We start from the raw sequence: 25,419 nt of genomic DNA, 5'->3' as shown, positions 1-25,419 counted from the left end.
TTTGGTTTATCGTACCTTAACCGTTCTTTTCTGTGCTGTAATTTGGGGATCAGCCCAGAATTTGCCTAAACGAGCCTAAAAACGACACTGAGGCTGGTCGATGTATCAGCCCACGGTCGTTTAACGGCACGTGTCTGATCCGGGTCAAGCTCATTTTCTTGTCTTAAGAGTTAGCTCCCAAGTTGTGACTTCTGCCTGATATTATTAGACTTCTTTTAACGCGGAATGGTCTCTCTGCCTGTGCTGTCCACTTCTTACGTCACCCATGCTTCGTTCGTCAAGCAACACTCTGCTTCCAGTGTAGGAGAAATCTTTCACTTTGTCTACCATATGGTTCCCCAGTTGTTATGCTAAATGCCGGCCGGAGTGGCCGAGCGGTTAAAGGCGCTATAGTCTGGAACCGCACGACCGCTACGGTCGCAGGTTCGAATCCTGTCTCGGGCATGGATGTGTGTGATGTCCTTAGGTTAGTTAGGTTTAAGTAGTTCTAAGTTCTAGGGGACTTATGACCACAGCAGTTGAGTCCCATAGTGCTCAGAGCCATTTGAACCATTTTTTTTTGTTATGCTAAACTATGCAACTGCTCAATTTGTTTCTTTTTTTGTTCAATTGCATTCTGAGCTCAGTAGGCTGTTCCCTAATTCCTCCTCTGTTTCACACCGAATACCCATGTTCACTGCCGACCATCAAAATTTCAGCACTAGGAAGATTAGAAAATAATGAAATTTTACTTGCTGTGGGTATGCAGTATACCAGGTATCATACATTACTAAATTTTAGGTTATTTGAGGTTATACAGGGTCCGAAACTCGGTTCAAGTAGCTCTTGCGGCAACAGTGGCGCCAATTCAGTTGAGCACCGAGTCCAACCGAGCTCGGATGACAGACATTTGCTATTCCGTGTTGCTTCAGCACTGCGTCAGGGCTAATTAGTCGTACCTGTCGGCGAGTGGTGGCACGCCAGTTTCTCGGCAACCCATGACTATATGTTTTCAGTGGATGAGAAGTATGAAGTACGTGTTAACCAGGCCAACAGTCCAACACCCTTTGTACCGAGGAACACCGGGATAGCATGGGCGACATGTGGTCTTTCGTTATCTTGTTGAAAGATAACATTACGCAAAACTCGGCTATAAAGCTCAGACACTGGCCTCAACCCAGCAGAAACAGACCGATGAAAGTTTTGAACATAAGGTTTTTCAAAAATTATCGCACACGCACAAGGCCAGATATTGACGTAAGAACTCTTTAATCACCAGCCGCGCGGGGTAGCCGTGCGGTCTAAGGCGTCTTGTCACGATTCTCGCGGCTATCCCCGTCGGAGGTTCGAGTCCTCCCTCGGGCATGGGTGTGTGTATTGTCCTTAGTTTAAGTTACATTAAGTAGTGCGTAAGCCTAGGGACAGATGACCTCAGCAGTTTGGTCCCATATTCCTTACCACGAATTTCCAATTTACGATAATCACCATCCACAACAAAAGAGAGGTGCCATTAAAAGTCTTGCCGATAGAGCCAAAAAGGCTTTGCACTCCGGACTGCACACCTGGCAGCCGAATTAAAACATCTGAAGCAGGGTTTCAGAATACAGTTTCTCTCCCTTTTATTGAAAAAGTAGCACATTAAATCGGAAAGATTTTACAGAAACATGACATTAGACCGGTTTCTAGACCAACAAAGAGGATAGGTCAAGCATTCCTATTTGTGAAGGACAAACGCCCTGCTCTGTCAGCATGTTGTGTATATAAAATTCCCAGTACGTGTCGTAAAATTTATTTTGGAACAACCGAGAGAAGTGTGAATACACGCCTAAAGGAACGCAAAGGTCTTTAGCGACTAGGGAAAATCGGTTGTAGCGGAGCATGCTCTTCAGCCAGAAGGTTACGAAGTGTTCTGATACGATGACGAACTATTATCCACGGCTATGTAGAGAAGACGTTGAAATATATAAACACTGGGGTAATTTTAATGTGAAGAGAGAGACCATGAAACACGAGGAGTAGCTCTGCAGAATCGCTAAACAGTTTTTTATCTTTAACAAGACGACAATTGATAGTTAAGTTTCATCTTTGACAAGGATCGTGTTTGGTTACAACGTGTAACTCTGGCAAACCTCCTTTTTTCTACAGTATATATGTCGCTCTCAGACGTCCGACCCTGTCATTCGACAGGATTCAACGGAGAAATAACGCCTCTGAGGATGTCCAGCGCTCTTCTTGATGAAACATTTGGAGCAGAAGAGTTTCGTGGAACATGACTTTATATCTCGAAAGGTTTACCAGCAGAAACGTAAAAGCCGTTGTCCAAGTTACCACCTATGCGAAACATAGGTGATCGTCTGCTGTATCGAATAACATTTCACACGTGCCAGACGATGAGCGACGATGATGACCAATGTAAACAGGCCACTGTGGTTATCCTCGGAACCTCCGTGTACTAATAAATCCATCGTGATATTATACGCACAACATAGACTCGTCTGGAAAGCCTTTGTCTACTTACGCGTCAAAGGAAGCACCAACGTTGGTTGCCGTGATGGAAGTGTATGGTCCTCCAAACGTCATGGCACAGTCTGCGTGGACATTTACCTTGCTGCAAACAAGTTCACTTTCTGACTCAATGTACCTGACACTGCTTCGCGATCCTGCTTGCCCAAGAAAATGATATCCTCTCGTGAGATAGTCGCATGGAGCCGTTGAGATCGTGTATAGAGTGGAATCCTCTCGCGCGCTAATCGCATGGAGCCGTTAAGATCGTGTATGGAGTGGAATATTCCGCTACTGAATCAGTCGAGGCGCTATTCGCATGGCGGGTGTGGGATACCACTCAACACAAGTAGCAATATCCCACATCGATAATCTGTAGTTTCAATGTGCCACAATCCTGCCGCTGTCGGATTCCACTTCGTGCTGGAAGACGTTTCTCCTTCTTACAAGAGGCATGATATGATCTTCTCATGAACAAACACCATCAAAATGTTGGCTAAAAATGAGAAAACCACTGCATTACTTTTCCTTATACATATAATGCATATAACACGGCTCCTACATATTTTCCACAGTTAAGCTGAAATACTAAAAATTTGCATATTCAGGCATTTAGTACACATCATTCCAATTTGAAATTTGTAATAGTTCACCAGAGTATTTGTGTTATATCGATCAAATGTTGTTTTGAGAGGTACAAGGCGCAGAAAATATTTTTCTAACGCTGTACAGTTCACTACACCATACCCTTCATTTATCTGTATTTCTCGTGTTCTACAATATTTAGCGTTTTCACTTAAATGAAATTTTATTCACTTTATACCAGAAAATAGGAAGATATCTTACACTGCTACAATTTTGTGCACATACACGAATGGCGGTAATGTCGCATGCACAAGGTATACAAGGGTGCATTCGCGGAGCTGTAACTTGACTTCAGATGATTCATATGAAAAGGTTTCTGACATGATTTTGGCCACACGACGGGAATTAACAGACTTCGAATGCGGAATGGTAGTTGGAGCCAGACACGTGGGACATTCCATTTTGGAAATCGCTAGGGAATTCAATATTCCTAGATGCAGTGCCAAAAATGTGCCCAGAATACCAAATTTCAGGCATTACCTCTCACCGCAGACAACGAAGTGGCCGGCGGGCTTCTCTTAATAAGCGAGAGCAGCGGCGTTAGCGAAGAGTTGTCAGTGCTAACAAGTGGGCAACACTGCGTGAAATAACCGCAGCAATCAATGTGGGACGTACGACGAACGTATCCGTTAGCACAGTGCGGCGAAACTTGCCGTTAACGGGCTATGCCAGCAGAAGACTGACGCGAGTAACTTTGCTAACAGCTTGACATCCCCTGCAGTGCCTCTCCTGGGCCGGCTGCTGTGGCCGAGCGGTTCTAGGCGCTTCAGTTTGGAACCGCGCGACGGCTACGGTCGTAGGTTCGAATCCTGCCTCCGGCACGGATGTGTGTGATGTCCTTAGTTAGGTTTAAGTAGTTCTAAGTTCTAGGGGACTGATGATCTCAGATGTCAAGTCCCATAGTGCTCAGAACCATTTGAAACATTTTTTGAGCCTCTCCTGGACTCGAGACCATATCGGTTAGACCTTAGACGACTGAAAAACCGTCGACTCACGAGATGAGTGCCGATTTCCGTTGGTGAGAGGTGATGGTAGAATTCGAGTGTGGCACATACCCCACGAAACCATGCGCCCAAGTTGTCAACTGGGCAGTGTGCACTTTGATGGTTGTTTCATAATGGTGTGGGCTGCGCTGACGTGGAATGAACTGGGTCCTCTGGTTCAATTGAACCGATCATTGACCGGAATTGGTTATGTTCGGCTACATTTGCAGCCATTCACAGACTTCCAGTCCCCAAATAATGACCTCATTTTACCGGGCTACAATTGTTCGCAAAGAATTTTTAACATGTTGCACCCCTGTCAGCAACTGTGATAAATTAATACGTCGAAGATCCGCCTCAGTTGCGAAAAGTTACTGGTCTTTACCCCGGTTTCGGCTAGAGTAATCTAGTCTTCTTCAGAAGCTTAAAATAAACTAATACACGCCAGAATAAGGCACTGTCAAACACAACAATTGTTCGCTGTTGGTTTGAAGAACATGCTGGACACTACCAGCGAACGATTTGGCAACCCAAATCGTCCGACATGAATCCTATCGAACGTTTATAGCACGTAATCGATAGGTCAGTTCGTGTACAGCATCGTGCACCGGTAACACTTTCACAGTTGTCAATGGCTATAGACGCAGCGTAACTGAATATTCCTGCAGTGGATTTCCAGCAGCTTTTTGAGTCGATGCCGAGTTGGTGTTCAACGCCGGGCAAAAGTGGTCCGACACGATGTCAGGAGGTGTCGCATGTCTCTCGTCATCTCAGTGTAATGCATTAGTGGCGGGCCTACGCTTTCATCCAGCTCGTCGCTTGTGGCTGGACCACGAGGTTAACCGTCCTTGATCGAGACCTGGTCAAGCACACACTTTTAACTTTTCAGAAACGTTCTTTTCTCCTTCTATTTTACTGTAGTATAACAAGATATATAGACAAGTAGGCCCCTGAAAAATTAACCTTGTTAGCTGTCGATTACGCTGTCGATGTAATCAGGCGCATTAAAGTCTTTTGTGGCCCGCATAATCGGAACTGGCGCAGTAGCCCGCATAGTACTTGGACCAGCCGTCGGCAGGTCTGCAGCGGTGGTGCGGCTTTAAGTCGGAGGCGATGGCAGCAGCATTTGGGCACCGGATACGGGTTGCCGCACATGGCCAGGGCAACTTATAAATGCCCCAGTTTCCTCCGCCTGCGTTCTACATCTGCGTCCGAAGGACACCTTACCGTGCGTGGCGGAGGGTAATTCGCGTATTACTCGATTCCCATCTGTCCTGTTCCATACGGAAAACGTGTGAGCCAACGATATTCGCTATACTGTGCGTGAACTAGTTCAAAACGACAGATTACCATATTTTTACTTGTATATGACCCCTCGTTGCTGAAATGCAGGGGAATGCTTTTTTTGTATAGGACATAAAAAATTGTACACTGTCTGGTTCAAAATATCCGGAGACCCCTATGTAATACAGGGTTGACTACTAGATGACACGAGAGGCGGACCCTCCAGTGTAAAAGAAAGCAAGTAGTATTGTGTTGTCAGTAGAGTAGCAGCAACAGCTGAATTGGTAAGTCAGGTGAGCTCAGCGACTTCGAATGTCGAATAGTCATTGGATTTCATTTGAATAATAAACCTATCAGGGACGTTTCAGCCCAAAATCTGCCCAAGTCGACTGTTGGTGACGTGAATTTGAAGTGGAAACGTGAAGGAACAACAGTAGCAGTGTCATAGGACCTTGCTGTTCCTGATTTACGTATATGATCGAGGTGATAATCTGAGCAGCCCCCTTAGACTGTTTGCAGATGACGCTGTAATTTACCGTCTAGTGAAATCGTCGGACGATCAATTCCAATTACGAAATGATCTAGAGAGAATTTCCGTGTGGTGCGAAAAGTGGCAATTGGCACTAAACAAAGGGCTGTCAATTCGACTAAATACCTAGAAATTACAGTTACGAGCAACTTAAATTGGAAAGACCACATAGATAATATTGCACGAAAGGTGAAACAAAGACTGCGCTTTGTTGGCAGAACACTTATAAGATCCGACAAACCCACTAAAGCGACATCCTACATTACACTTGTCCGTCCTCTGCTGGAATATTGCTGCGCGGTATGGGATCCTCACCAGGTAGGATTGACGAAGGACATCGAAAAAGTGCAAAGAACATCAGCTCGTTTCGTGTTATCGCGCAGTAGGGGTGAGAGAGTCACTGATATGATACGCGAGTTGCGGTGGCAGTCACTGAAACAAAAGCGGTTTTCTTTGCGGCGAGATCTATTTACGAAATTTCAATCACCAACTTTCTCTTCCGAATGTGAAAATATTTTGTTGACACGCACCTACGTAGGGAAAAATGATCATAATAATAAAATAAGAGAAATCAGAGCTCGAACGGAAAGATTTAGGTGTTCCTTTTTCCCACGCTCCATTCGAGAGTGGAATGGTAAAGAAGTAGTATGAAAATGGTTCGATGAACCCTCTGCCAGGCACTTATGTGTGAACTGCAGAGTAACCATGTAGATGTAGATGTAGAACATTAGGCAGACTTTATGTATTGACGATAGGACGCATATACTGACTGTCCGTCGAGCAAAGCGGGGTGTGCTTGTGAAAAGTCGCAAGAAATCAGACAAGGAACAAGTGATATCAGCAGTCCACCTAGCACAATGACTGCCCCTAGGCAGATAAAAAGGAAAGGGTACCATCATCGAGAAACTCCTCATAAGACACAATTTTCCGTAGCGATGCTCTCGATGGTGCGAAAAACGACTCCACTGAACACTGTATGACTGGAAACGAGTGATATGGAGCGATTAAACACGCTATACCCTGTGGTAGTTCGATGGGACGGTTTAGGTTTGGCGAATGTCTGGAAGAAGTTACTTGTCGCCATGCGTAGTGCCAACAGTGAAGTATAGAGGCGATGGTGTTAAGGTATGAGGCTATTTTTCGTGGTTAGGGTGTGGTCCCTCATTGCGCTAAAGGAAACACCAAATTAGGAACTGCACGAACATTCTTTACAGCATTGAGTACTACGTATAGTAGAGACACAGTTTGGAGAGGATGACTGTTTGTATAAGCTTCACAGTATACCCTGTCACAAGGCAATATCTGTGATGTAATAGTTTGTGGACAATAATATTCCTGAAATGGACTAGCTTGCCCAAAGTCCCAACCTGAACCCAATGGAACACCTCTGGGATGACATAAAACGTTGACATCGCCCTAAACTACGGCGTCCGAGTCAGTGCGTTCTCTGGTTTCGGCTCTAGAAGAATAATGGGTTGCCTTCCTCCAAGGACATTCAGACACCTCTCTGAATGTTTCTCCAGCAGAGTTCAAGCCCTCGTAAATGCGAAGGGTAGACCTTCCCATATTAATATCCACTAATGAACGTCCACGCGTTGGGTCATACAGTGTACTCTTGGCTGTCTTATGTCACTGTTCGTCATTCGTTCTTCAAAGAAATTATTGTTTCTGCACTGCCTTTTTGTTGTTTACAGATGAAACCAACGTTCACATTATAACCCTGATATAGCACTCATAATTAGAAAGCAACACCTTTAACTTATTTTTACCTAATATTCTTTTATGTTGATCTTCGCTTTTACTGTAAATGCTTAAAATTAGATGATGAGAAATGAAAACTCACTGAAACAGTGGAGCTCCAAAGTACTCGCTTGCGATTGAAATTTCAGTGCAGTCATTCGACTTTGTCGCGTACCTTCACGCGTTTTTCTGCTGTGACTTTTGCCACTGCTGTTCCCATACCAAGTACACATCTTTTCTTGAAACATTCAGTAAGTCGGAATACTGGAGCAGTATAAATATTCTTTCCTGTGCCATGTTGCTGTCTTTTCCTACTCCATCTACTTCATTGTGAATGCCTCCTTAATCACGTGAACTGAACGGTTTTGTTTCAGTTTCTGTCTAGCACGATGAATTCCACCACATCATGAATAAAGCTATAGGTATACCCGAGAACATATTTTGGTAATGCTGGAAAATTATCATGTCTCATTTCAGTAGCTAAATCTTCCGCTGAAGACTCAGTGTTTGTTCCCAGACACGGTATTATCTTGGCAGTAACGACTCTCTTAGATACCACTGCTTTAGTTTCGCTTTCAGTTGCAAACCCGCCTTCCCAAACAAGCAGACCTGGAGTACTGAGTGTGGTGGCGTAATGATAACACGCTTGAGTCACATTCGGGACGACGGCGGTTCAGATCCTGCCCTGCCATCGAACTTTCGGTTTTCCGTCGATCCCCTAAATCCTTTAAGGAAACAGGTTCCTTTGAAAAAGACGTGACCGGTTTCTTTCCCAAATCTGAGCTCGTGGGTCATCTCGAATGGCCTCAACATCGACGAGACAGACCCTAGTCGCCCTTAGAACTCAGACTTAAATTATCATTACATGACTATTGTTCTTAAAACTTACCATGCTGTCAAGTGGTCACTCGAAAATCTTCAAGGGTAGGTTGCAGACACGTGAGTTATATCCTTTCTGTCGTTCATCATGTGCAGCTCCTGCGAAAGAAAAACAAGTTGCTACAATGCACCACAACAGTGGTTCAAGGTAAATAATTCCTTAATATCTGACACCCCATCTGAGCTACGGTCTACGGCTGTGTAACTCCTGTTTTTGTAACACCTGGTGACATGCCAATAACTCTAACGTCTGGTCAAGCACGCTCTGCTTCTAAAACCATGTAACGTAAACAAGTTTTGGTTTAACCATAAAAAACAGAGGAGCAAACTGATATCATTCAAAAAATTTATCATGTCTATGAACGCCATTAGAAATAAAATATTCACCGTAATTCAACTACTTAGTAGTGCATCTTGCTCCCAGTCACTAGAACTCGCTGACCGCTTCACAGATCCGTCATCCCACTGCTCCAATTCGATCTCTGATGATTAAGAGATATTTTGTTTGTTATGCCTTAATGAGAAGGTCAGTTCTCCTCGTTGCAGTCTTCATAGCTTCGTTCATTAGTTCCAGTTCTCCGCTTAGATCTATGCAGTATGGCGCATGCCAGGTCAGTTTTTTTCGTCTCTCAGCCAAGAACTTCACCGAAGTTTCCTTTTTTAATTTTTCCTTCGTTATCTTTTCTAGTGTAAGGCTTAAAAACACTCGTGATAACCATCTCCTTTTCTCAGTCCCGACCTTATATCGAAGCTCGTCGGAATTTTACTAGTTAACGATTTTCTTAAGCAGGAAAATGCAATTATATGCCTTCCTGTATTCCAAGACAGGCCTGTGCAATTCTTTGTTACACAGTGAATGCTGAAGCTATATGCTCTTACTTTCTTCGTTTTATCTCGATATTCCACATATATGCACATACATTAAAATCAGAGTAACTTGTTTGTTCTTCGAGGGCATCGTTCAAGGATTTAAACTATTTTTGTTTGTTATAAAGGAAACAGTGTTGTTACCTAACGAAGACGATTCACCGTTGAAAGAGTGACACGGCAAAGACATTTATCAACAAAATAATTCTCTGGTTAAAGTGAGATATAGTGATGAGCCAAAACATTATGACCACCTGCTTAATAGCTTGTTTGTCCGTCTTTGGAACGAAATATATCACTGATTCTGCATATCAGGGATCCGACTTTTTGTTGGTAGGTTTTTGGACTTACGTGGCATTAGATGTGTACTAACAGGTCATGTAATACGTATAAATAACGGACCGCTGATTTGCGTACGTTGTGATGGCTCCCAATAGCGAATGAAAGGGGTTCCATAGGATTTACATCAGGCGAATTTGGTCGCCGAGACATCAAAGTGAGTTCACTCTAATACTTCTCATACCATTATACACTCCTGGAAATGGAAAAAAGAACACATTGACACCGGTGTGTCAGACCCACCATACTTGCTCCGGACACTGCGAGAGGGCTGTACAAGCAATGATCACACGCACGGCACAGCGGACACACCAGGAACCGCGGTGTTGGCCGTCGAATGGCGCTAGCTGCGCAGCATTTGTGCACCGCCGCCGTCAGTGTCAGCCAGTTTGCCGTGGCATACGGAGCTCCATCGCAGTCTTTAACACTGGTAGCATGCCGCGACAGCGTGGACGTGAACCGTATGTGCAGTTGACGGACTTTGAGCGAGGGCGTATAGTGGGCATGCGGGAGGCCGGGTGGATGTACCGCCGAATTGCTCAACACGTGGGGCGTGAGGTCTCCACAGTACATCGATGTTGTCGCCAGTGGTCGGCGGAAGGTGCACGTGCCCGTCGACCTGGGACCGGACCGCAGCGACGCACGGATGCACGCCAAGACCGTAGGATCCTACGCAGTGCCGTAGGGGACCGCACCGCCACTTCCCAGCAAATTAGGGACACTGTTGCTCCTGGGGTATCGGTGAGGACCATTCGCAACCGTCTCCATGAAGCTGGGCTACGGTCCCGCACACCGTTAGGCCGTCTTCCGCTCACGCCCCAACATCGTGCAGCCCGCCTCCAGTGGTGTCGCGACAGGCGAGAATGGAGGGACGAATGGAGACGTGTCGTCTTCAGCGATGAGAGTCGCTTCTGCCTTGGTGCCAATGACGGTCGTATGCGTGTTTGGCGCCGTGCAGGTGAGCGCCACAATCAGGACTGCATACGACCGAGGCACACAGGGCCAACACCCGGCATCATGGTGTGGGGAGCGATCTCCTACACTGGCCGTACACCACTGGTGATCGTCGAGGGGACACTGAATAGTGCACGGTACATCCAAACCGTCATCGAACCCATCGTTCTACCATTCCTAGAGCGGCAAGGGAACTTGCTGTTCCAACAGGACAATGCACGTCCGCATGTATCCCGTGCCACCCAACGTGCTCTAGAAGGTGTAAGTCAACTACCCTGGCCAGCAAGATCTCCGGATCTGTCCCCCATTGAGCATGTTTGAGACTGGATGAAGCGTCGTCTCACGCGGTCTGCACGTCCAGCACGAACGCTGGTCCAACTGAGGCGCCAGGTGGAAATGGCATGGCAAGCCGTTCCACAGGACTACATCCAGCATCTCTACGATCGTCTCCATGGGAGAATAGCAGCCTGCATTGCTGCGAAAGGTGGATATACACTGTACTAGTGCCGACATTGTGCATACTCTGTTGCCTGTGTCTATGTGCCTGTGGTTCTGTCAGTGTGATCATGTGAGTATCTGACCCCAGGAATGTGTCAATAAAGTTTCCCCTTCCTGGGACAATGAATTCACGGTGTTCTTATTTCAATTTCCAGGAGTGTAGACGGTTCGCAGCTGTCAGCGTGTCTTCGATTACTGCAAGCTCAGGAGAACGTCACCCGTAACACTGCCCCCACCAGCCTGCGTCCATGGCGCGCTGCATGTTTCGAGACGGCCATTCACCTCGATGACGACGCTTGTGGGACGACCAGCGATCTAGTGTAGCAAAAACGTGATTCACCCGAAGAGTCGACAATTTTCATTGATCGGACGCCGAATCCCGACGGCCCAGTGTCCACTGCAATCGGAAATGCCGATGTCGTCGGGTTAACATGTGAACACTTAGAAGTGGTATGCTGCGGAGCTCCAAGTTCAAGAATGTACGATGAACGCTGTTCTCCGAAACAGTTGTGCGTGCACCAGCATTGCGCTCTTTCGGCAGAGATGCCATAGACCAACATCTGTCCTTCTTCACAGAGCAGACAAGCCTCCGGACCCCAAGTTCTGTGGAACGTCCAACCATTTAGCATCTCGTGGTACTTTCACTGTCCTTCCGCCTCTTTCTGTAGGTGCTCATGACAGTAGCACTTGAACATTCGACGAGATTCACTTTTTTTGAGACACTTGTTCACAGGCTCTGCATATTAATAATGTACCCGTCGCCAAAGTCTCAGTGGATTTCCCCATTTGCAGCCCATTTCTTCGCTATGGTGATGACCCGTCGTATTTCCTGCTCTTACTTTTTTTTTTAATTGTCTCACTTGCTCTCAACGCCAGCAGGCGGCATCCAACGTCGCGGTGGACAGTGGTCATGAAACCTGTCTAAAGAATTCATATTGTGATGAAAGACTGAAATAAAAACATTTGAGTGGTCATAATGTTTCGGCTTATCAGGGTATATCAGATAAGACCAACAGCCACTGTGCAGGAGTATGTTGGCGGACAGACAATAGTGTTGACGCCGTTGTGCTCTTCGTGATGCAAATATTTAACAATATTTCGTAAAAGTAAACACGTATCGCTCATTAATCAAAAGATCTTCATCTTTTAATTGTGAATGTCCGTCAGAGGTGCTGTAAGTAAGCTAACAACTTTATTTAGGCCGTTCAGCCGTAACAGTTCCCGCTGTATTTCGGATCCGTTAGTCAGACGAAGATCACACAACCTTTCCCCGTCTGCGGTCACTGATCGGACACGCCTTTTTCTTGTTCCATCAGTGTTGCTTTCTTTTTCTCTGGTTACCGAGCGGCTGAGCGAGGATATGTTGACAGCTCCAAGTGAATGTGGGTCCTGATGTTCTACGACTGCCCTCTGGACAGCACTGAAAATTGGTTGCCATTGCTCAAACGCAAACCTCTTGCAGTCCCTATTCGTTAGATATCGTGTGAGCCTTTTCTACAGCTGATCTTGACATGCCCAGTATGGATGCTACGAACCTAACGAGAAATAAGTTCACTTTGGTTTCTTTAGAGAGGCTGTCGCTGATTTCTTTCCGCATTCTTGCAGAGTCCCAGCTCATACTGCATAACTAATGTCCACGTCATCGACACAGTCTTAAATCCTAATCCTATTTACTTCATTTCCAATAAAATCAAAGAGCTGTTGATGGAACAACAGCTACACTTTTCTTTTGTTGCTTAGTGCAGCCGAATGGAGTTCAAAGTATCTTATATGAATTCCACAAATTATTCCGTACACATTACTTTCATGATGAAATTTTGCTTCTTGTACTGGATACCTAAATGCAAGCTCACAGTAAAGAAGTAGTTAGGAAATACCTGGCTTGTAAGCTGTGACCCTCGATAGTTCCGGATGTGAGGCTTCTATATAACAAAACAGAGAGGGCTTTACGGTCCCTACTGCACTTCCGTTTTCTGTTTTGCAAAGAATTTTTAGTTCTGTAAACTTCCTGTGTGCGTAAATATCGAGTTGACTGCAGGTATGATACCTTTCCTGTGACTCGCTGGCAGATTCCAATCACAAGTACTTCTTTTAAGTAAGACGTTATCATCGTGTAGCTGTTACAAGGCTGAAATTAATCGGAAACAAAATGGTTCAAATTGCTCTAAGCACTATGGGACTTAACAAATGAGGTTATCAGTCCCCTGGATTTAGAACTGCTTAAACCAACTAACCTAAGGCATCACACACATTCATGCTCCTTTGACCGAGCGAGGTGGCGCAGTGGTTAGCACACTGGACTCGCATTCGGGAGGACGACGGTTCAATCCCGTCTCCGGCCATCCTGATTTAGGTTTTCCGTGATTTCCCTAAATCCCTTCAGGCAAATGCCGGGATGGTTCCTTTGAAAGGGCACGGCCGATTTCCTTCCACATCCTTCCCTCACCCGAGCTTGCGCTCCGTCTCTAATGACCTCGTTGTCGACGGGACGTTAAACACTAATCTACTCCCCCCCCCCCCCCCCATCCATGCTCGAGGCAGAATTCGAACCTGCGACCGTAGCAGGACAGCGGTTCCGGACTGAGGCACCTATAACCGCTCTGTCACAGCAGCCGCCTGAATTGCAACCATCCCAATGTCAGTACGAGATTCTGTACTAATTGCGGAGAAGAATGAACTGAAACAACCTCCCTACTACGACGGGATAAAGCAGTAAAAGAAAAATCTAACACCATCACCTCACAATTACATGATAAATTATACTCACTTAGGGGAAAGAAGTCACATTGTGTACTTGTCCTCTTTTTTCCGTTTCTTGCGTGACGTGCGTAGTAGTTTTCAGAGAGCCACACCTTCCCCAACAAGTTGCAATGATCCAGTTTATTGCAATTCTTCAAGCTTTCCTGGCGAGGCGTTGTCATGTTGATTAGTCAGGTTTATGCCGGTTATTCGCGTCTTTCCTGCACGATATTTCAACTGCGTGACTCGCGGTCTTCTTCAGGGGCTGTCTGATAGTGATTCCAATGTGGAACGAGTCCGGTGTATGTGCCTACTTTGTACTAGGCGTTCCCTCTGCCGTTCAATCCCGCGTCCGGCCATCCTGATTTAGGTTTTCCGTGATTTCCCTAAATCACTCCAGGCAAATGCCGGGATGGTTCCTCTGAAAGGGCACGGCCGACTTCCTTCCCCATCCTTCCCTAATTCGATGAGACCGATGACCACGCTGTCTGGTCTCCAAACAACCAACCAACGTTCCCTCTGCCGTCCGCGCCGCGTCTTGCGCTCTGTCCGTGGTGTGCGCCGCCCAATAGCAACGGCTGGAGGCTAGCGTTTTCTTCTAGCCGCGGCTGTTCCGAACGCTGTGCCCGTAATTTGTGGTTACGTTTTATCTTCCGATTGTCGTCATTTGGGTCCTTCTGTGGATTAGGACGTTCTATTACCGTGCTGTGTCGTGTTAGGCGTTCCGTCCGAAGTTCTTGTCCCCCGGGAGCGGCTGCAGCGTCATTTTCACGCCGATTGTGCTCAAATCGTCGCTCGAGACTCGGAAGAGCGTCCTCAGATACTGTTGTCTGAGGTGCCATTTCGTGTACGTCCTTAGTTACATGTACTAGGCTGTTATCTCTAATTCGATCCTTATACTTGTGTCCCTTGGTGTCTGGATGTTGTCTACGCTGCGTCTTCAGAAGATAAGAGTGCTGGGTTCCAGGCCGAGCTCAGCTGGTAACCGGTGTCCCGGTTAATGAGATTCTCCGCAACCTTAATCTCAATAGATTCTTTGATGACGCTAGAATCAGTATCAGACAGCACCTTCACGAACCTCTTGTCGACCTCTGTTCACGAGTCTGGGTATCGTGACATTGGCCTCTCAATATGTGTATTCCTTATTGTCGTTTCTTGTTACTAATATTAGTTTATTTCCAAGATTAAGCAGCTTCCACTCGGTTAATACTCGGCAGAAATCAAACCTCCATTTGGATCGGACTTCCTTAACTCTTGTGCAAAAAGGTGTGCAGTATACTGCTGCATCCGTTTTCAATAAGCTGCCACTCGAAGTCAAAAATCTTAGCAGTAATCCACGCGCTTTCAAATCGAAGCTGAATAGTTTCCTCTTGCGTCACTCCTTATATTCTGTCGAGGAGTTTCTTGAAAAATTAAGCTGATTCTCATTGCATTGCTGATGGCGTTTGCTTAAAATTATGGACTGACTTTTTCTTCAGGTTCATGAGCATTTATTTTTATCTGTTATTCAAATGGTTCAAATGCCTCTGAGCACTATGGGACTCAACTGCTGTGGTCATAAGTCCCCTAGAACTTAGAACTACTTAAACCTAACTAACCTAAGGACAGCACACAACACCCAGCCATCACGAGGCAGAGAAAATCCCTGACCCCGCCGGGAATCGAACCCGGGAACCCGGGCGTGGAAAGCGAGAACGCTACCGCACGACCACGAGATGCGGGCTATCTGTTAATACTTTTATGTTGTAAGTTCATGTACTGACACGTTCCATGACCTTGGAGATTTGCTCCTCAATTTGGTCCTACGGAACTTGACATGTAAATAAATAAATAAAAACCTGAAGAAGACTGCGAGACGGGCAGTTGAAATATTGTACAGGAAAGACGCGAATAACCGGCAGAAACCCGATTAATCAACATGATCCAGTTTATTGTTTATGTAGAGCGATTTATCAGTATTACGGGGAACACTCAATAGGTAATGCAACACGTTTTTTCCTTGGCCAGTTTCGGTTGAAAAAATACGGAATTTGTTGTAGGATATCGTGGCATATTCCCGCTTCAACCCTTGCAGTTTCGTGAAGTTCCGAATGTGGAGGCGCTATACGTAACCTTCAAAATGGCGTCTGTAACGGGAGGTGCGTCCCAAGCAGAGAGCTGTCATTGAGCTTCTTTTGGTGGAGCACCAGAGCATCACACATGTTCATAGGCGCTTGCAGAATGTTAACGGAGACCTGGCAATGAACAAAAGCACGGTGAGTCCTTGGGCGAGACGTCTGTCACCATCGCAACAAGGCCGCGCAAACCTGTCCCATCTCCCGAGGGCCGACCGGCCCCACACAGCTGTGACTCCTGCAGTGTTGAGAGGTACGGATACTTATCATTCGAGGTGATCGACGGATCGCACTGAAATACCTCGCTGCTCAACTGGACGTCTCTGTTGGTAGTGCTGACACACTCGCCCAACATTTTGGGCACCCAAAGGTGTGTGCCTGCAGCACTCTCAAACCGTCCAACGGAGGACTATAAGGAGCAACGAAGGATGTGCGAAATTTCTTGCTCGTGACGAGGCTGATCGTGACAGTTTTTTCGAACATCGTCACAGGCGATGAAACATGTGTTTAACACTTCGAAGCGCCACTCCATGTAGTGGCTCGGCACCACCTCTCCTCCGAAGAAGAAGTTCAAAACCTGACTCTCAGCCGATAAAGATTAGATTAGATTAGTACTTGTTCCAGAGATCATGAATACGACACTTCGTAATGATGTGGAACGTATCAGGTTAATAAAAGAGTGTCTATACAAGATATTACATTTGAAATGTCCCCTTAGAAAAATTATATGTGACTGTGCTTAAACTGACACACAATATTTTTAGCGCAACGCAATCTGACTTTCAAAAATCCCTACAAAAGAATGGCCCTGACTAACATTAACCTACACCTTTCACAAACCACTTACCTCACCAAAAATTTTCGTTACTCGAACTACTGCAACACAGCGAGCGCCACTACTGCCAGCTAAATAAAAGATTCAAACTACTGAAGGCACCAACTACTGATAGGCATAGTTAGCTAATGAAAGATTTTGATAGAGAACAAACAATGTATTTACCTTAATAGTGTTCAAAAGTCATAATATACATAGCACTTCATGACATCCAGTCTCACAAATGTATTGTCTCTGATGGACACACGTCCAGATCATCGGCTCTCAGATTTCCGCCATCTCACTTCCCCACATCCACCACTGCTGGCGGCTCACCTCCAACTGCGCAACGCTACGCGCTGTTCACATCCAGCTGCCCAACACTACAATGGCAGACAACAATGCGAACTAGCCACACACTGCACACAGCACAGCCAGTGATTTTCATACAGAGCGCTACATGGCGTTACCAATAAAAAAACCTAAACAGCCTCCTTACACATTACACAAAATACGAGGTCTATCCACAAAGTACATTACGTTTTGGAATTAAAAATAAATAAAGTATCGGGAATTTTTTTTTATTGTATACAGATGAAAGTCTCACTTCAGTACTGCTTTTCTACATAGTTGCCATTTATATTAAGGCACTTATCGTAGCGACGGACGAGCTTGGAAATTCCTTCGTCGTAAAATTCGGCCGCCTGCGCCTTCAACAACGTGGTTACCTCCTCTTGAGCTGTGCGTCGTCATCAAAACGCTGCATAGCCAACCACTTCTTCATTACTGGGAATAAGTGGAAGTCGCTCGGTGCCAGGTCGGGACTGTACGGCGGATGAGGAAACAGCTCCCACTTAAAAGATTCGAGAACTTCACGAGTGGCATTCGTCGTGTGGGACCGGGCGTTGTCGTGAATCAGCAAGATCTTTGAGCCCAACTTTCCCCTGCGCTTGTTTTGTATTGCTCTTCTGAGGTCGTGCAGAGTTTGGCAATACCTTTGAGAGTTTATTGTAGTGCCTCTTTCCAGGGAATCCACAAAAATCGTATTTCTACCGGGTTACTGATTAACCACGTGGTTGAAGGCGCAGGCGGCCGAATTTTACGACGAAGGAATTTCCAAGCTCGTCCATCGCTACGATAAGTGCCTTAATTTAAATGGCAACTATGTAGAAAAGTAGTATTTAAGTGTGGCTTTCATCTGTTTATAATAAAAAAATTTCCAATACTTTATTTATTTTTAATTCCAAAACGTAATGTACTTTGTGGATAGCCCTCGTATTAAATGTCACTTAATATTTTTAATTTTTTTTTGTGGTGGTTGGGAAAATTACCCACTTATTATATCCAAAAATTCATTTAATGAGTAGAAGAAGTTGCCATTAAGAAATTCTTTTAATTTCCTTATAAATGCTATATGCTATCTGTCAGACTTTTGATGCTACTAGGTAACTGACCAGGTGGCAGCATTATTTACCCTCTTCTGAGCCAAAGTTAGATTTCATCTTGAGTAGTGAAGATCATCCTTTCTCCTAGTGTTGTAGCCATGTACACTGCTATTACTTTTGAATTCGTTCGGATTGTTAATAACAAATTTCATAAGTGAATATATATATATCGTGAGGCTACAGTGAAGATCTCTAGCTGTTTAAATAACTGTCTGCAGGATGATCTTGGATGATCTCCAGCAATTATTCTGATTACACGCTTTTGTGCAATGAACACTCTTTTACTCAATGATGAGTTACCCCAGAAAATGATGCCATAGGAAAGCAGAGAATGAAAATAGGCATGGTAAGCTAATTTACTCAGATGTATATCACCAAAATTTGCAACTACCCTAATAGCATAAGTAGCTGAACTCAAACGTTTCAGCAGATCCTCAGTGTGTTTTTTTCCAGTTCAACCCCTCATCAATGCATACACCTAGAAATTTTGAATATTCTACAGTAGCTACCGATTTCTGATCGAAGTCTATATTTATCAATGGTGTCATTCCATTTACTGTGTGGAACTGTATATACTGTGTTTTGTCAAAGTTTAATGAGAGCCCATTTGCAGAGAACCACTTAATGATTTTCTGAAAAACATCGTTTACAATTTCACCAGTTAATTCTTGTCTGTTGGGTGTGATAGCTATACTGGTTTCATCGGCAAAAAGTATATATATATATATATATATATATATATACACAGGGTGAGTCACCTGACGTTACCGCAGGATATATTTCGTAGACCAAATCAAATACTGACGAAGCGATTCCACAGACCGAACGTGAGGAGAGGGGCTAGTGTAATTGGTTAATACAAACCATAAAAAAAATGCACGGAAGTATGTTTTTTAACACAAACCTACGTTTTTTTTTAAAATGGAACCACGTTAGTTTTGTTAGCACATCTGAACATATAAACAAATACGTAATCAGTGCCGTTTGTTGCATTGTAAAATGTTAATTACATCCGGAGATATTGTAACCTAAAGTTGACGCTTGGGTACCACTCCTCGCTGTTCGATCGTGTGTATCGGAGAGCACTGCAACATACATCGCGTTTCTACAGAATGATCTGCCAACGTTGCTCGAAAATGTCCCACTGGAAACGCGTCGACGTATGTGGTATCAGCATGATGGTGCACCTGCACATTCCGCAATTAACACCAGGCTGCCTCGGGCATGGATGTGTGTGATGTCCTTAGGTTAGTTAGGTTTAAGTAGTTCTAAGTTCTAGGGGACTGATGACCTTAGAAGTTAAGTCCCATAGTGCTCAGAGCCATTTGGACCATTTGAACACCAGGCTGACCCTTGACAGGACGTTCGACGGGCGTTTCATACGACGTGGAGGACGCATAAATTGGCCAGCCCGTTCTCCTGATCTTACATCTCTGGACTTCTTTCTGTGGGGTACGTTAAAGGAGAATGTGTACCGTGATGTGCCTGCAACCCCAGAGGATATGAAACAACGTATTGTGGCAGCCTGCGGCGACATTACACCAGATGTACTGCGGCGTGTACGACATTCATTACGCCAGAGATTGCAATTGTATGCAGCAAATGATGGCCACCACATTGAACATCTATTGGCCTGACATGTCGGGACACACTCTATTCCACTCCGTAATTGAAAACGGAAACCACGTGTGTACGTGTACCTCACCCCTCATGGTAATGTACATGTGCGTCAGTGAAAAAGACGAATAAAAAGGTGTTAGCATGTGGACGTAATGTGCTGTTCCAGTCTCTTCTATACCTACGGTCCATCACCGTTCCCTTTGGATCCCTACGTAATTCGGTGCTCTCCGATACACACGATCGAACAGCGGAGGAATGGTACCCAATCGTCAACTAGGTTACAATATCTCCGGATGTAATTAACATTTTACAATGCAACAAACGGCACTGATTACGTATTTGTTTATATGTTCAGATGTGCTAACAAAACTAACGTGTTTCCATTTTAAAAAAACGTAGGTTTGTGTTAAAAAACACACTTACGTGCATTTTTTTATGGTTTGTATTAACCAATTACACTAGCCCCTCTCCTCACGTTCGGTCCGTGGAATCGGTTCGTCAGTATTTGATGTAGTTTACGAAATATATCCAGCGGTAACGTTAGGTGACTCACCCTATATATATATTGATTGTTCCCCAGTTTGAGAGCAACGTTTGAGGGCAACGGTCGTCTGGGACTCTGAATGGGTTACTCTGTTTGATGTCCTCCCTCATTGTGTACCAGTCAACTCTGAAGTGTATTGTGCTACCCCCAGGGAACTGAAGAAATGGCTTCAGTGTCTTCATCGCCACAAAAATGAGAAAGAACTTCACCTGCTCCATAACAAGGCAAGGCCTCGCACAAGTCTGCGCACCCAAGAGGAGCTCAGAAAACTTTACTGGACTGTTCTTCCTCATTCGCCCTACAGCCCGGATCTCATACTTTCAACTACCGTATGTTTGGTCCAATGAAGGTTGCATTCCGTGAGAAGCAGTAGGTGGCAGTAAAACGTTGGCTCTGACGTCATTCAGTGGAGTGGTACCACGCGGGCTACCAGTCCTCCCAGTAAGGTGGCGTAACGCCGTCGCATTGAACGGAGATTATGTTGAAAAATAGGGTTTTGTAGCCGAAAGAATGAGGAATAATATGGTGTATCGGAGTCCTGAACGAAACCAACCTGCACTCAGAAGGAAATTTGTTGCATTACTTATTGAACGCCCCTCCTATTTTCTCCATATATTACTGAACAATAAATTAACGATACACATTGTTGACAGTTTTGTAACGCGAAAAACTCGGTGTTCTGAGCTCTATGGGTGGAAGTCTTCCTTTGTTAAAACGGGTTATGTACGAGAAATTTTGAAATTTACTGTGATATAATTTTTCTTCGCAGTCGGTCTACACGAGACAGACGAGATAAGAAATTTTTGCATAATGTGACGTACCAGACTGTCAGCCTAGTGACAGCGCCTTCTATAATTGGGAGCTTCCCGTTGTAATGTTTCATGCTCCTGTCACCCGGCGAAGTTTCCAACCCTATACAAAGCTTACGTGTCTAGTTCACTGTTAAATTTATCAGTAAACATGCCGCACGTACATGCAAAACTACTCGGGACTGTATCATCTGTCAAATAAGTCTTCCCACTGCAAGTTTCGCAGTAATCCACGTGACAATGTGAACTATTACGTTTTGTTCTCTCCACGCGCTACGCCTTCTGAGGTCTATTTAGACCTAAAGAGATATTTTGCAAAAGCCATTTTACGTGTAGCGCACCGTTTCAATGGCGTGGTCTAAATGCCTGTAAACACTGGTAGTGCAATTTGCATGTCGAAAGGCTCTTCGGTTCAAGATTTATCGCTAGAGCAGTCACACTGAATGTATAGTTAATGATAAGTTCTATGCGCACCACGCGAAGCAACACTCTCGGATAAAACACTGTATAGTCATTATTTGTAAAGCCAAAAGTTCTTACCCATTTCCAATGGTTTTAGAAGCATTTGCTCAATAAGCTAAACAGGAAACATGTGGTTTACTCATAGCAGCGAATCAGTTCTGTCCTTTAAGCTATTTTTATGCGTGGTTTTGCAATGTAGTGTTGTTTTCTTGTAGTTGTTAAGTGTAACTATGTGAATAAAAATCCTGTGCGTCAAAAAGCCTACACCTCTCAGATTTATGAAGACAGAGCGATACATATTGCAACAGGGATATATCATAAGAAGAGCATTCTGTCATTTACTTCAATGAGCGCCTGAATATTTCGAAGGAACGAGTTGAGCGCGCAAATTCAAGCTGTCCGCCGTATACTACTAGTGTTAGATGTTCTCACAGTTTACAAGCAACCCCGTTAGAGCGAAGTCTCAAGTTCAAGCCTTAGTAAGACCCATTTGAAAGTGTGGTGTTAACGATTATGACAGGAAAAATATTAGCTGCTAATCACTCTCCACGTGCATCAGGAGGGTGACAGAAAATTAGTGTTCGGAAGGCGCAGTGATGAACCTCCTATGGGATGTATGTATGCCCCAAAATGGACATCGTCATTCAAGGAATATTCAAAACAATTCTTGAGCCATGAACACCGAGTGAAAAATCTCATGCCACTGTGATCTCAAACGTTTGCACCGTCAAGATCGAAGGCGAACTCCATGGGAGTTACAAACGTTCAGCTGGGTATCTACTCTTAAAGGATGCATATAAAAGCATATTGCTGTAACGCGATAAGAACAAATGGAATCTGTTGACATGCAACCGAATGCGAAACAGACTGTCGTGGAGCTTATTGTGAAACTGCCTATCCTTTAAGGTGCAGTTGAATATAGTGCGATAATGTTTTTTTTACAGGCACGCAAAAAATAAACTTCCAGAGGCTGAATTTGTCCATTGGTTCCAGATAGTGTGAATTGCAATGTCACACACTTTTCTGGATGGATAGTTTGCTCTAAAGGAATATGATTTTTATATGCAAGCCAAGAATCAAGCAAAAGTAAGTTATTTTGGCCAGTTATTGGCCAAAACCACTGCTCATACCGTAGTTGTAGTTCTCTTACGCCCATTTTCCCACTCTTGCTTGTTGCTACGTGGACATTCCCTACTGCTCTGGCAAGATCACGCACACGAGAAAGAACCGTAGGGGGTAAACACCTCCAATATTTCGCAGCACAATAAATAACTTTCCAGCCAATTTACCATCCGGATCAACAGTCAGCATTGCAAAATCCGAGAAGAGTAGGCTATTTGCCTCGCAGGATTTAACCTTATGACGGTTATTTATTCACAAAGTTACACGTAACAACTACTAGAAAACAACACCATATTGCAAAACCACGTATAACAATAGCTCAAAGGACAGTGTTGGCACGCTGCAATGAGGGAACGATATGTTTCCTGTTCAAATTTTTGAGCGAATGCTACTAAAACCATTGGAAATGGGTCAGAACTCTTGGCGTTACATATAATGTCTGTACAGTGTTTTAACAAAGACTGTTGCTTCGCATGTGCGCATAAAACGTATTGTATACAAATGCATTAGGGTACTGATGTTAGTTGATCTTGGTACAACTCTCTTGCTAACTTTAATTTCCAGGGTTCCATTCATATGTATTTCCTCTTCAAATCCCGATTGGTCGGAGTCGAAAACAAGTTCCTTACCGAACGATGGGATGAGTTTGTTTATCTTATCTATAGATTTTCTGGCCGATTCTGCAGTTTGCTGTGCATCGTCAGGTTGACACTTTGTTTGCAATTTTATTATCTTACGTCTTCCAGTTCTAGCCGCACTGAAGTTATGCAACCATCTATCGCTTCCCGTGAAATCACTGTAGTCTATGACACATGCAACTTGATGAGTGTAACGGAGTAGACTTCTATCACGAACGTGCTGTAAATTGTATCGAGAATCCCTGAAGCGCTCAAACACTAGTTTTGGTAACAAGTGAGCCTCGTCCTCCCTTCAATAAGTATAGTTTTTCTTATGCACTATACGGTCGTATTGCTGCGGACTTATTCGAAGTCTGTTCGTAACTGTTGTCTTTTTTGTTGCTATATTATGGCTAATCTTTCACGCTCTTAGTTATGTTTACTAGCCACTCCTTGGACAACGATCTTCTTTTACTACGTTTCATTGGTGACGGGATTTCTGGCCCTCTGTAAGACAAGGATGATGACCTAAATGGCTCGACACCTGTTTCAGTTGAAACTTCTTTATTTAATTTTTACTCAGACTGCTGTAATTGAGATAAAATGGAAGTGTCACTTTGCTATTTTTTTATCATTTCATTTCAGAACCACAGAATTATTTCTGACAAATACAACTCAAACTTTTCCTATACATTAATTACTCACAATGTCCTAGCACAACGCCATCTGACTGCTCAAAAGTGATAACCTGACTTCAAATAATTGAAACAAAGAATGGTCCTGAATTAGTAGAAATTCTAACTATAACTTACACATTTCATAAGTCACTTACCTCACAAAAATATTCATTACACGAACTACTGAAATACAGCAAGCGCCAATACAGTCAATTAAATAAAGGATTCTATCTACTGAAGGCTCTAACTACTAATAGGCAAGTGGTTAGCAAAGGAAAGATTTTGTTGCACAGCAGACAATGCATTTACCTTAATAATGTGACAACCAGTTCAAAAATTATATAATCGGCCATGACAACCAGTTCCAAAAAAATTATATAATCATCGACAAATTATATTTCTATGAAGGACACACGGCCAGATCGTCCGCTCGCGCTAACACTTCAAACCCTAACCTCCAACAGTGCTGGCTACTCACTCCCAATTTCCACCACTGCTGGCTGATCACCTCCAACTCCCATCACTGCTGACTGTTAACTTCCAACTGCTAGTCCGACCAGCCACAGAGTCTCCCACATAGTGCGCACAGCGCTGTGAGAGTTATTAATGCAGAGCACAACATAGCGCTGCCAACATACATACACATAAACAGCCTACTTACACAGTATTATTATCACTTGCTAAGCACGTACAGCCACCACTGTACTCGTATACATTGTCCGCACAGTCGAGCGTATATGACACCACACATCCCACGGACTCAGCTTACAGTAACGCTAATATTTCATCTGACACCTCTTTTTCACTGCGCGAAGTTCCTTAGATTTCTTTCTGACGAAATATCAGTTTCGTAAACTTTTGCTGTAGATGTAATGCAATGTTTACTTTGTTTATCGTTGCCATTCCTCTGCTTTGTATCAATACCCCTAGCAGTGTAACACCGTTGTGAGTTACTCGTCGACTAAGCAGTTCAAATTGTTCAGATGGCTATAAGCACTATGGGACTTAACATCTGAGATCATTAGAACCCTAGACTCGGAACTACTGAAACCTAGGACATCACATACATCCATGCCCGAGGCAGGATTCGAACCTGCGACCGTAGCAGCAGCGCGGTTCTGGACTTAAGCGCCTAGAACCGCTCGGCCACAGCGGCCGGCCTAAGTGGTTCAACTACGCTCCGTTGCCTCATACCATGCTCACCGTCAGAAAACTCCAGTCCCGCCCCCTGTTGCCATTAGCAACCAATATTGTGGT

At 44.4% G+C, this 25,419-nt stretch overlaps 1 long non-coding RNA gene across 1 annotated transcript in view; it reads right to left on the bottom strand.

The window, feature by feature from the left end:
* Positions 1-25,419, bottom strand: part of LOC126191588 (uncharacterized) — a 492,063-nt gene that overhangs the window by 16,801 nt on the left and 449,843 nt on the right. The window contains exon 2 of the long non-coding RNA XR_007538372.1: positions 8,552-8,640. This is a non-coding gene — a long non-coding RNA (uncharacterized LOC126191588). The remainder of the gene's footprint in view (positions 1-8,551; positions 8,641-25,419) is intronic.

The sequence above is a fragment of the Schistocerca cancellata genome, chromosome 6, assembly GCF_023864275.1.
Source record: "Schistocerca cancellata isolate TAMUIC-IGC-003103 chromosome 6, iqSchCanc2.1, whole genome shotgun sequence".
Taxonomy (NCBI): domain Eukaryota; kingdom Metazoa; phylum Arthropoda; class Insecta; order Orthoptera; family Acrididae; genus Schistocerca; species Schistocerca cancellata.
The sequence above is the reverse complement of the archived record's forward strand: the minus strand, read 5'-3'. Positions and strand labels throughout refer to the sequence as shown.